We start from the raw sequence: 12,783 nt of genomic DNA on the forward strand, positions 1-12,783 counted from the left end.
CTGTCCTTTCTCAGGATTCCCAATGTTCTAAATATTAGTAAGAAAATCTGAAGAGTCACATGCATGAAAGACCTGGCCACCTGTGCCTTTATCCTTTCTGATGAATGTCTCCAGAAATTTGACATAATTTCCACATTGCTCTTTAGGAGAATGAGTCCAATAATCTTCAAGTCCTTTTATATTGCATTTCCTTGTTGTGCAATAGATATTGTTGGACATATTGCAGATATTTCCCAATATCTGATTTGGAAAGATAGCTCAGCTAACATTAGAGTCATACTGTAATCTTTAGAATTTATTTAATAACAGGTTATATTTATGAGGACACTCAGATACATTAGAAACTTTAAAAATTCTTTTGGCATTCACAGGGGAAGATAATATGGATGCACTTGGAAGCTATTTCATTTTATTTGAATTATAATGCCATCTGCCCAAACTCCTTCTCTGAAAAAGTACTGCTCTGACAACATCAGAAAGGAACTTTGTGTGAGAAACAGGCATCTGTTTTTCTCCTTAATTTACAGAGGACACATTTGTTTGCATTCACAAAGGCATATTGCAAATTTAGTACCCAATTAATGTCATTCTGTGACAATGACAAAATAATCAGATTCTTAAATGAAAGCCATTTCTTTTCAGTTTTAACTTTGCAAAGCATAAAAATATTATGTGATGTAGTATGGAAATTAACTTTTTCGATTTTTTAATAATGTCATCTTTCCTCTATGAAGATGACACTGTTGGTATCACCTGGACACTTGCTTCAGGTAATTTCTAATAATGATAGTTAATTTGTGCCCAGTCATCCTTGCCTGGTTCCCACTGTAATATGAAATTTGTACATTTGGGGAATGATGACTAGGATTTACCTAAAGTTAGAGATTGTGGGAGAGAACAAAACAAAGCAAGTTTCAGAAGAATGGGCTCCAGGATCCCAAATTCTTTGAAAGTGTGTGGTGAGAGTTGAAGCTGGCCAGGCGACTGCTCAGCTATTCCACAGACACATGGAATAGACTCTGTATTTAACGTGATTGCTATGGCAGAGGAGATACACTAAGCAGTTAAGATCCTTGAGTCATTTACAATCCAATTGGAGAGGTAAAAATATCTACATTTTAAAAAAGAAATAGATCCATAAAGAGTGTTTATAAAACAAGGTGCAGGTATGACTTAGTGTTCAGAAATATTGTATGATTTCACAGTAAGCATGCCTTTAATTTCATGATTCTCATTTGGAATCATGAAGGAGCCAAAGAACAGAATTGGGGTGCTACTTGGAGAAGAAATAAAATGAGTTCAGTCATGGGCTTGGGAGAAATAGGTGGATGGATCAGGAATTTTGCAGAAAATGAGCATAGTAATATATATAAATTGGAAGATAATTATCCTAGTTGGAGAAGAGAATTTATGTTAAAAAATAATAAGAAAAAAGACAGTATATGTAAGAGAGATCAATTGATAGGATATTTTTGAATACTATGTTGAAGAGTTTTAAGTTGTTGGAAACTATTACCGTGTCAAATATAATAATAGATATGTTTTGGGAAAGGCTTAATCAGGTGCTTGCATTCTTGATATCTGCACCATGAGTACATAGCACATGCCCAGAACAGTGCTTAAAATAAAATAGAAACATGAATGATCAGAACTAGGAGGTAAGCTGGTTATTCGGGAGGACTCCTACATTTCTGTGGCTGCCCTGATTTGGACTCTCTTTCCTATATTTGGAGAATTTTCCACAACGTGAGTGTTAGTGGGAGGGTGCTACATCCAACTACAGAAGTGGAAAAGCCCAGATACTTGCCTTCCCTGGAAACTTGGAAAATAGGGCATGGACATACTTTCAATCCAGGATTTGGCAATCAGACACAACCACCTGGGATTTTGAATCTGGAGTTAGTGAGGCAGAGCAGCAGCAACGGTGAAGAATTTATTCCAGTGGTGGAAGAGACTGCCACAACTAGTTTTGGTGGCAGCCGTGGCAGCTTGGCCAGAGTGAGCAGTGAGGGTCTTCCTTGACCTATGCTTGTGGGATGACCCTGAAACTCATTCCCTTTGGTTTTTCTTATTTTTCAAGCGTGCTCCCATGTGATTCTGTAAACTACCCAATAGCCTTTCAATAAACTTATTTTCTGCATAAATCAAGCAGAATCCATTTTTGTTGTAGGTAATTAAGAACTCTGGTAAAAGTATCCCAGGCTAAGAAGTGAAGCGACAGGATCCTATTTTGAGAAAATGATGATAGGTAAAGTGAGGAAAGGACAAACGTAAGAAACACTGACAAGGAAGAATTGACAGATTTGATAACTAGCAAGATATTGCTATTCCATTCTTTTTATTCTCATCGGAGGATATGTTCATGGATTATAAAGAGAGAGGAAGGAGGTGGTGAGAGAGAGAAAGAAATAGAGAGAAGTGTTGACATGAGAGAAACATTGATCAGTTACCTCTCATACAGGCTCCAATGGGGGTTTGAACCTATAACCTAGGTATGTGCTCTGACTAGGAATCAAACTCACAACATTTGCTGATTGGAAAATGCTCCAATCAACTGAGCCACCTGGCCAGGGCTTGCTATTCCGTTCTTTCTTCACTACTCTGTTTGCAGTAATATGAGCATGACATTTCTTAAGGAATGAAACAGAGAAACAAAATATTTGCAAGTATATACCCTAAAGGATTAATAATAAAGTGTTTATGGAACATGTGAATATCAAGTCTGCAAGTGTGACATTTCTTCAGAGAATAGACTAAGCTGGGGAAGTGATAGTAAACATAAATGATTTTTTTAAAGTAAAATATTTTCATGTAGAGGAAAGGAATAAACCTTTAATGAGTCACTATAATTTTTGACTTTATATGAGAATCAGGTTAATTGTTGTTTTCATTGTCTTTTTTGAAACTAAAAGAGTTGGCAATTTCATTTTCACATTTCACAACACAAATGAAAATTGCTTTTTATTTTGGTCCCGTTATTCCCCTCTAAAACTATTCTCTCTTTGGTAGGAAGAGAGAGTGAGTCCTCCTTGTCATGCTGTTCAAAAACTCCCAGAGTTGCAGCACCCTGATCTTCTGGTGAACTGGAACAGGTAATATAAAGAGGAGAGGTTCCCCTTATCTGTCTGGGAGAGTCATTCCTAGCCAATTGGGCACTATCATGGGATGGGTGGGAGGTCTCATCACTGGAGGCCCAGGCATCATTAGCATGTGCCCTCCCATAGGTGGCCTCATTCTGGGAGTAGGTCCCATGGGCATCATCCCACGAGGAGGAGGGCCCATCACTGGCATCATGGGAGGGTGTCTCATATAGGGTGTTGGCTTCAAACCAGGGCAGGGGGTACCATCACTGCCCCTTGCAGGAGAAGGAGCAAAGAATGGAGTAGGGGGGAGTAGGAGATATCTTTCCTTGCTGAAATGCTGCAGTTATTTTGTTAATCCGGCTCTGAGCTTACTCTTCAATCCACTTCTGATAGCAGTCTTTCACATTCTTTTTGTGTTTCCTACCACTGCAGTGTGTCTTTCTCACAGATGGAGAGTCATGGGTGAGGTATGTATCCCAGTAGCCACAATGAAACTTGGGCATGTTGCTCAGCATGCAGCCTTATAATCAGGACCTCAATATCAACATGGCTGAGACTGAACCATAGTCTTTCCCCCAACAGGTTTTCCATCAATTTGTTCTGTCTCAACGATTAGCATTAGAGCTGCCAGATGCCAAAACTGGAAACCTGACAGCCACCACAAATTTCTTCCTCCTTCTTCTAATTATTCAAGAAGTCCTGTATTCCTCCCTTAATCATCTCTCAAATAATTCCTCTCTCCTCTATTCCTAGGACTACAGCCAAAATCTCATCACTTCTTATCTGGAGTTTTTCAATTGTTTCCTAATTATTCTCTTTGCCTGTACCTTCCAATCCCATTCCATACTACTAGAGTGAATATTCAACAAATGCAAACCCATTCATTCATTTTCCCCTACCAGAAATCCTTGGGTGCCTTTTAAGGAAAGTAAACCTCTTAGAGTGGCACACAGGATCTAACATGATCTGCCATGATCACATCTTACCAAGTGCATCTCTTTTCCCGTATAAACCTTTTGTGCTCAGACTTTTGTTCACGTTCAGACTTTACCACAGTCCTTGACTCCTGCCTTTTGCATATGCTGTTTCTTCTGCCTGGAACCTGCTTCTCCCCTCCCGTTCCTGGCTAAATTCTACCTGTCCCTATGGCTCAGCTCAGGGTCAGCCTTCTTGAAAGGGTTTCCTGACCATCATTCTTAGCAAGGTAACCATGACAATACTTCCATAACCCCTGGTTCAAATGTCACAACCCTTATCATTTGTAGTATAATAGTGATTTTCTCATCTTTCTCTACCATTTGACAGGGAGTACTATGGGGACTTAGGCTTTGCTTAAAATAAGTCTTTGATATGTACTGTTGTAGGAATGAAAGGAGCACATATTCCTTATGAAATCTGAAGGATTTCTATAACCACATGTTATCATCCATAAACAGTTCTTTTTACAAAGATGAGAAAAGGTCTAAGTATTGCCATTAACCAGCGCTTGGTTTATGAAGAAGCTGGATCTGTAAGACACAATATACAATTGTTTCCAAAATGCTCAATGGTCAACATGTTAATTCTTTCAAAGGAGGAAAACAATTTTTTTGAGCAGCATTGTGCCCCAAGGGAAAACAATATGCCTTGCCTTTTCCTCCAACTTCAAAATAGATTTTTCACAGACCCAGTCCTTTAGTGACTCTTGTTTAATGCATGTATCTCTTGTATGATGGGGAAAATGGAATAGGAAACAAAAACAAAAGTACAGATAAAATAGAGGGCACAACAGGGTGTGAGATAGACTGAGAAAAATCCTTAAAATTTTTTAAAGCCCAATGAAAAGAGAAGGAAAGATAGGAAGCAAGACAAATGGTCAAAAACACAGAGAAAGCCCCAGCTTCATGCTTATTGGGATTCAGTCTCAACAGAAAATTGGTGTTTCCCTGAGCTTTTTATTTATTTGTTTGTTTGGCTTCTTTCCCTGTGTTGTACCCAAAGAATTCCCTCATGTTGATCACTTAGCTCCTCAAGGTCAAGAAGCATTCACAAATAATCAGGCATTTGACTGCAGTCTGTGAGGCAATTTTACTCTCTGCATATTTGCAGTTCAATACGGAGATGAGATAGAAATGACCTAACACAGAAACTCTGTTTTGTGATCCGGTACTACAAATATTTTCCTAGTTTAATTAATATATACCCAGCCTTGAATTAACTTGGAATGCCACTCTACAGAAAGGAAGTTTTGTATAGGTGCTATATTTTTCTATTCCATACTATGAATTCAGTTTTCCTACTAAAAAGAACTCGGACAACTTATCATGAAATTGAAAAGAATTCCAAGAATAAGATGAAAATGCAAATACATTCTTAAACCTTTATTTTGCATAAAGTGGTTGGAGGAATATAGTTTAGGTCTAAAAATCCATGATCCATAAAAGAAGGTCATGGAAGGTCATACTGATTCTAATAAGAATGCAAAGAATATGGAGAATATTAATTGTCTACAGTAAACAGAACAAAATCTTTTTCTAGGAAGCTGTGTGTTTTTGGGTATGGGATTCACTTCCTTGTCATTGTTGAATCTCCAGGTCTAGCCCAGTGCCAGGAACATAGTACGTGCTCAAAATACATAAATTTAATACATTTGTCTGAAAGACAATTTGAAGAGAGTGCACCATAGTTTTAAGATGACTCTTTAAGGTAAGTTTTAAGACAACCAATATAAATATAATCTCCACACAGCAAAGTGATTTTAAAAAAGGACAAGTTAGATAAAATCAGACCCATTTAAAAAATATCTTTCAGTATGATTTAGAAAAAATCCAAATTCTATACCAGGATCTACCATTTCATTCCTTCAAACCTCTCTAACTTTATGTCTTACCATTCTCTTCTCTGTTCTCTATATTTTAGCCACAATGTTTTGTTTTGTATTCTCCCCCCCCCCCCCCCCCGCCCCTTTCTATTCCCTGAATGTTTCAAGCCAAGTCCCATGTTAGGACTTTTACCTCTACCTTTTTCATTACCTGGTATATTATTCCTTACATATGTTCATAAAGGCTCTTTATCATTCAAGTCTCCTCAACTATCCCATGCTTCTCTAGAGGGTCTGACCATGCCATCTAAAAGAGCTACCATCTTCCCTCTTCTACCTAATACCCTAACTTTATTTTATTAGCATTTTGTACCATATGCAATTTTACTATTTATTTTCTGATTTACTTGATCTAAGCTCCACTTGAGCTCTATGTTATATTGATACAAATAAATAGTCTCTTTCTGAATGAAGGAATTAATGGATGAATGAATGTGAGAAATATAAAAATGTTAGGGAACTATGTTGAAATGAAAGAATGATCTGATGCTGATGGGACTGAGGCAGGAAAGAAAAGAACATAGGGTTAAATCTCTGTTCCTGGCCTGAGAAGAGAGAGCTCTATTAATTATGTTTCTTGATTAGCTCAGTACTGGGCAAAGAGATACCCTAAATAGATGACAAATATTTTCCATTAGTTTCCTATTTAGCAATTCAACTTTTAGGCACAATTAACTTGATGTGAGCTTGGAGCATGTTGAGTATGACATTCCACATCCTGATAACTCTAGAATATGAAATGGTGAAGATAGATGGAAATGGTTATTTGAAAAGCTGACAAATGTTTTTCATGAGAATGTTTATATTCAGAAAAATAGCTTGATAACTCTGTCTAGTTGTAAAAAGTCAGGTCTTAGAAGCTTTACTTTTATAAAAGACCATAAACAAGGGAAAGCTAAACTGCTTTGCATGAGGAATTAACACAAATTTAAGGAAAGAAGAGGCAAATGAGGATTGAGCCTATGAAAACAAACTGATGTCAAGGTCACTAAAGTAATTGAAAAAAAAGTCTAATATATTTTAAATTTCTGCACATACAGGTGCACGTGTGCGCGCACACACAGACACACACACATGCACACACACTGCCCAAAACATTAATAAAGTTTGTTAACTTTTTGCTTGGTAATTTGTTTTTGTGAGAGGTTTCAAGGATGATCAAGGAATAAGGGTTGAGTTCCATATCTGGGTTGGCCTAAGGCATTACCCTTACCCAGAAGTTTTGACTTCAGGTTAAAGACATTAGTACATTATTAAAATGTTTTTTAAGTGTTGCGAGTGAGATCAAGAGTTGGTGGTCAGGAACTTGGAGCTAAGGTGGACCTCAAAAATATAACCCCCCAGGAGCTCACAGAAACCTTGGATAGGGTTCAGGCACTGAAACAAGACTAACATTTTTTGAACATTTACCAACCAACTTTAAGGTTGAGATATAAAAATCAATAAGGTAAGGATTCAGTTTCACCTCTCACATGACTTCATGTCTATGTAAAAGACTAAAAATGGTCACACTTATATCTCCTACCAGGAAAGGGGTTCCATCCAGTTCCAGGTAAGTTTCCAAATATTAAGAAGCCTTACAAAATACATAGAGGGTAAATACAGGGTGGGGCAAAGGTAGGTTTACAATCGTGAGTGCACAAAACAGAGTTTATTCTTGTATTATTATTTATTAATTGTTGTATTATTTTCATAAGAACAACTGTAAACCTACTTTCCCCCACCCTGTATAATTTTCTGTCCTCTTCTATTTCTAATTTATAGAGGACTGGGGTTATTATATTTACTGCTGGTAACAACATTGGGTAGCATCATAAGCTAAAAATTAAACATTGTTTATAGAATGTAAGGGTCTAATGACATATCAGAGAGGAAAAAAGGAAGGTATAAATTCTCCATGAAACTGAATTGTATGTGTAAGTGTGTGTGCTATGTGGGAAAATTCCAAGAGTAGAAATTGGCTATCTACATGCTATAATCAGGTAGAAGATTTTTCAAAGAAATGTCAAACCGAATCAAGTAAATCACAATCAGAGTCAGAAGCTGAAACAGCAGTGTTGACTCAGTTGACTCCGGTGTGATGAGAACCCTTGACAACCCGACATGACTTGATGATGCACTACTGCTGATTTCAGGTCTGGTCTGGAGGATGCTCATGGAGGTTGCACATCTGAACCTGATTTCTCTCTCGATGTAGCTGCTTCATATTATGGACTGTCTAGAAGTCTCTTGTTAATTACTAGTTTACCATCTCTTGTTTATCTGGTGACTGAGATGGCCTTAAAATTCCCCTCAGCTTAAGTTTTAGAAAGGCTTCTCCCTGACGATGGGCACCTGACCTTTTTCTTAGAACATCTACTTTAGAAACTTGCAACGGTAAATTCTTCATCTGCCTCTTTGAGATATAAATCTTCCACAATCATGGAATGTCTTTCTCAAGGTCCTGGGAGTTATCTTTTGAAGCGCAATCATCAAGAAAGATACCAGCTATATTTCCCAGTCTCTGTGGGAAGGTAGGAGTCTAACTTTGACAACTGTCCATTAACAAACAGAAATGGCCTAACTACTTTGACCAAACTGCCCCTTCATGAATCTCCAAAGTCCTTCAGTATTTCCCATTAAATAACCTCAGCATTTAAAAACCTTCCTGCTTTTTGTTTCAGGGGAGTTGAGTTCAATTTCACTCCCATATTGCAATAGTCTTGAATAAAGTCTTCCTTACCTGTTCAACTGTTAACTCTGGTGCAATTTTTATTTGATAATGGACTGATCTGTTTTCTCATTGTTTTAAATAATTTACTCTCTTTATATCAGGCAGTATTTTCCAGGCACTTTTAAACCAGTAAAATACTTAAAAAAAAAGAGAGATTTAGAATAAATGGAACTGAAATAGGTATCCATGACAGAGGTAGTGAATGATAGATGCATTAAAGAACAAAAATAATCAGACTGTAAAATATGAAAATGCAAATAATTGGATAATACCAAGGAATAATTCAATGAGAAATACTCTCCCACTCTTTATTCTAAACACACACACACATACACACACACACACACACTGAAATATTAAGAACGTTCAAGTTTGGAAAATTTGATACATTCTTCTGCCAAGTGGAGAAATCTTCCCGATATATGCTGTGAAATGCAGGAGAATGTTTTTGAGCATCACAAGATTTCAACTACAGAATGCAGAATGCTAAGTATTGATAGTCTCAGAAGAAGCACTGCTTGCGCCAATAGAGCTTACAAAAAAAAAAAAAAAAGCCATAGTCTTCCCATTGGCTAAAAACAAAAACACATGAACAAATTTTTATTATTGTTAATTAGATAAGTAGGTGTTTCAAATCCAGAACTTTTAAGGGGGGGCAGGAGGGAAAAAAGAATACACACACACACACACACACACACACACACACACACACACCATTTAGGAACACAATTAGTTTGTCATTTTTTCTTTTAAATATTTGGTTTGCTCAGTTTTCTGACATCATTGTTCTTCTGCTGATAAAACCCAACTTGTAAATTTAAAACATATTGACCAATACCACTTAGCTTATTTAAAAACAGCAGGATACCTAAGATTCTCCAGAGTAAATTTTGTGTTCCTCTTTCTTCTGTTAATAAGGGCAATTAGAAACATAATGGTCCGTTGTGACTGGAGGCTTCCTAGTTAAAACTTCTCTGCAGCAGCTGAAAGCCTCCCCACCTAGCTTTCTCTTCCAAAAAGATAAATACTCCATTATCTACTTACTTCACTCATTTTAACTAAATTCAGCCCAAATCATCTTCGTAAAATTGATTATAATATGTCTTCAGTCTTATTAAACTAAAATTAGTTATTTAGTGTTCCGATCTGACTTTTTAATCAGTTGCTATCAGGGCTGTAAAAATGGAGTGGAATTAAAAAACACACCCCAATCTAAATCAGACCAAATCTTATTGTGTTTTTATTTGCACACTTTATATATATAAAAGCCTAAGCCACCATTATGACCAGTCACTATGACACGCCCTTACCACCACGGGGCAGACGCTCAACACAGGTGCTGCTCCCTGGTAGTCAGTGTGCTCCCATAGCCAACCTCCTGAAGCTGGCCAACATCCTGAGGCTGGCCAACCTCCCATCGTCCCTCCCCCAGGCTGGCCCCAATCACCCCAATTGCCATAATTGCCCCAATCGCCGGCCAGGGCGAGGGACCCCTCCCATGCATGAATTTGTGCACCAGGCCTCTAGGTTCTTAATAAAAGAAAAAGAATGCTCTAGAGACAGTTAGGTTCGTGGATGGGGATTACTTAAATTAGTCAGACTAGACTAAAATTCTGTGGGCAATATTTGATGAGTAGCATAGTTTGAGGTACATTTAGCCAGTGATGAGATCTGGATCTAACAGGCTATTTTTAGTTTGGGAGTGACACATTACATCATCAACCATACATAATTGAAAGAAATAGTTTTGGTAGCAGAAATAAATTATTGAGAATTTATGTTGAAATAGTCTTCTGGGTATTCCTCTGGTTTAGTGAAACAAAATTTAAGTTGATGTATGTTGTTTTCCTCACTCTCCCAAATAACAATCTCATCAATCTCCATGATGTCCTATTGCCTAGCAAGATGTGAGTCATTGCTTTCTAAGGGCCCTATTTTTATTAGTCATAGTCAAATGTAAACCAGAGCATGAGACCAAGAAAAGCAGATTTCTTTTTTCTTAAGCATATTTATCTTATAACTATAAATTCTTACATGGCTATTCCCGAGTCAGATTCCATCTAGAATGATTTCTAATTTCTATTCATTTAAAAAATAACTGATTTCTAACTCTAAGGAAGGAGCCTTAGTATTATGAAACCCCAGGGTGCTTTCAGTCTTTTCAAGGAATAGTAACAAAATTTCCTAGAGACTAAAAAGCAACCATAAAAACCAGTATATTTTAGGATGGATCTATGGTATGGGAAAATAATGTGGGAGGACAGATTAACCCCCAAGCAGTCCGGAATCATCAATATGCAGCTGCAACCTTGACCTTGCCATAGGTATTGAGGACTGCAATTTTTCGACTCTTTGCAAATGAAAATTAAATCTCTCTGTATTTTAATTTACATTTCTTTGATAATAGCTCCTTTAAATGTTTTTACATGTTTATTAGGTATTTAAATTCTTTTGCATTGTTGTTGAAATAACTGTCATGTCCTTTGCCCACTTCTTTATCTTTTTAGACAGTCTTTCTATGTGCATATTTTTATGCTTTTTTTTGTTGTAACATATATTCAGAATAAGTTAATCACTTGTTTTTATCCTTTCAGACTTCTTGATTAACTTTTAACTAAAAGAAGATATTATTCATGCACTTACACTTCTACTTCTTTTAACAGGTGAAATTTATTTCAGAATAAATCAATGAAAGGAACAGATATTATAGTAGTTTATTTTAAATTTGATGGAATTTAAGATATATGAATATTCCCTCATCTATAATAAATGGGACAATAATCCTAATAGCACAAGATCAAGATAAGTATAATACATAGTAGGTTGTAAGTATAGGTAAGTAGGTATAACACATTCCTTCCCTTCATTTTCTCCTGCCTTCCTTCCTAGATAACATGTTTTAGAGTGCCATTTTCATTGTGCTTCCTGCCTAGTCTCGCTGAGTTCTCTTCATCCTCAAGATCCACAAATGTTCCCTTCTTCTCTACCTGATACCAGTCTTCCCCATATTCAACAGAATTATTGCCTCTTATCCTATGGCTTGTTTTATTATGAAGATTCTACTATATTAAAGTTATTTTTTCATATACCTATCTCTACCACTACTGTGCATTTGTTGAGAACTATAGCACAGTGCTTAATACAATTGTGTGTGTGTGTATGTGTGTGTGTGTGTGTGTGTGTGTGTGTTCTTTTCTCCAACTTATGTATTTGAAATTGTCATCTAACATTGGGCTATCTAGTTTTAATCCCTATGGTGTTACAAAGTTTGCAAGAATAGTATGCATTTGGTTGCAAGGTTGGCATTTCAGTAGTGGTTGGTTTCTTTCTAGACTTTTTATTGGTTTCAGAGAGGAAGGGAGAGGGAGTGATAGATAAAACATCAATGATGAGAGAGAATCATTGATCGGCTGCCTCCTGCATGACCCACAGTGGGGATCTAGCCCACAACCCAGTCATTTGCCTTGAAGGGGAATTGAACTGTGACCTCCTGGTTCATATAAAATATGTATTATTTTGACAGTCTGTTTGATGCTTCTGGGTCAGACCTTAGACGGAAGGTAGGGGAGGGTGGGGGTAAAGGGGAGAGCTCAACCAAAGGTCTTGTATGCATGCATATAAGCCTAACCAATGGACACAGACACCAGGGGGTGAAGGCATGAGTGGGGGGTGGGGGGCAATGGGGGGGTAAGGACACATATGTAATACCTTAATCCAGTGGTTCTCAACCTTTATAATGCTGTGACCCTTTAATACAGTTCCTCATATTGTGGTGACCCCCAAGCATAAAATTATTTTCATTGCTACTTCATAACTGTAATTTTGCTACTGTTATGAATCGTAATGTAAGTATCTGTGTTTTCCGATGGTCTTAGGTGACCCTGCTAGTGGTTCTCAACCTGTGGGTCGCGACGCAGGTTGAGAACCGCTGCTGTAGAGCCTAAGACCATTGGAAAACACAGATATTTACATTACGATTCATAACAGTAGCAAAATTACAGTTATGAAGTAGCAACGAAAATAATTTTATGGTTGGGGGTCACCACAACATGAGAAACTGTATTAAAGGGTCACGGCATTAGAAAGGTTGAGAACCACTGCTTAATCAATAAAGAAAAAAAACTAAA

The 12,783-nt window shown here is 37.2% G+C and overlaps 1 protein-coding gene and 1 pseudogene across 12 annotated transcripts in view; both read right to left on the reverse strand.

Moving 5' to 3' along the window:
- Window positions 1-12,783, reverse strand: part of MAGI2 (membrane associated guanylate kinase, WW and PDZ domain containing 2) — a 1,233,836-nt gene that overhangs the window by 334,665 nt on the left and 886,388 nt on the right. The window lies entirely within an intron of this gene.
- LOC308245807 (U1 small nuclear ribonucleoprotein C-like) lies at window positions 3,118-3,586 on the reverse strand (annotated as a pseudogene). The gene has a single exon. The product of its transcript is annotated as a U1 small nuclear ribonucleoprotein C-like (transcript).

This window comes from Plecotus auritus (genome assembly GCF_963455305.1).
Source record: "Plecotus auritus genome assembly, chromosome: 4".
In the NCBI taxonomy this organism is placed as follows: domain Eukaryota; kingdom Metazoa; phylum Chordata; class Mammalia; order Chiroptera; family Vespertilionidae; genus Plecotus; species Plecotus auritus.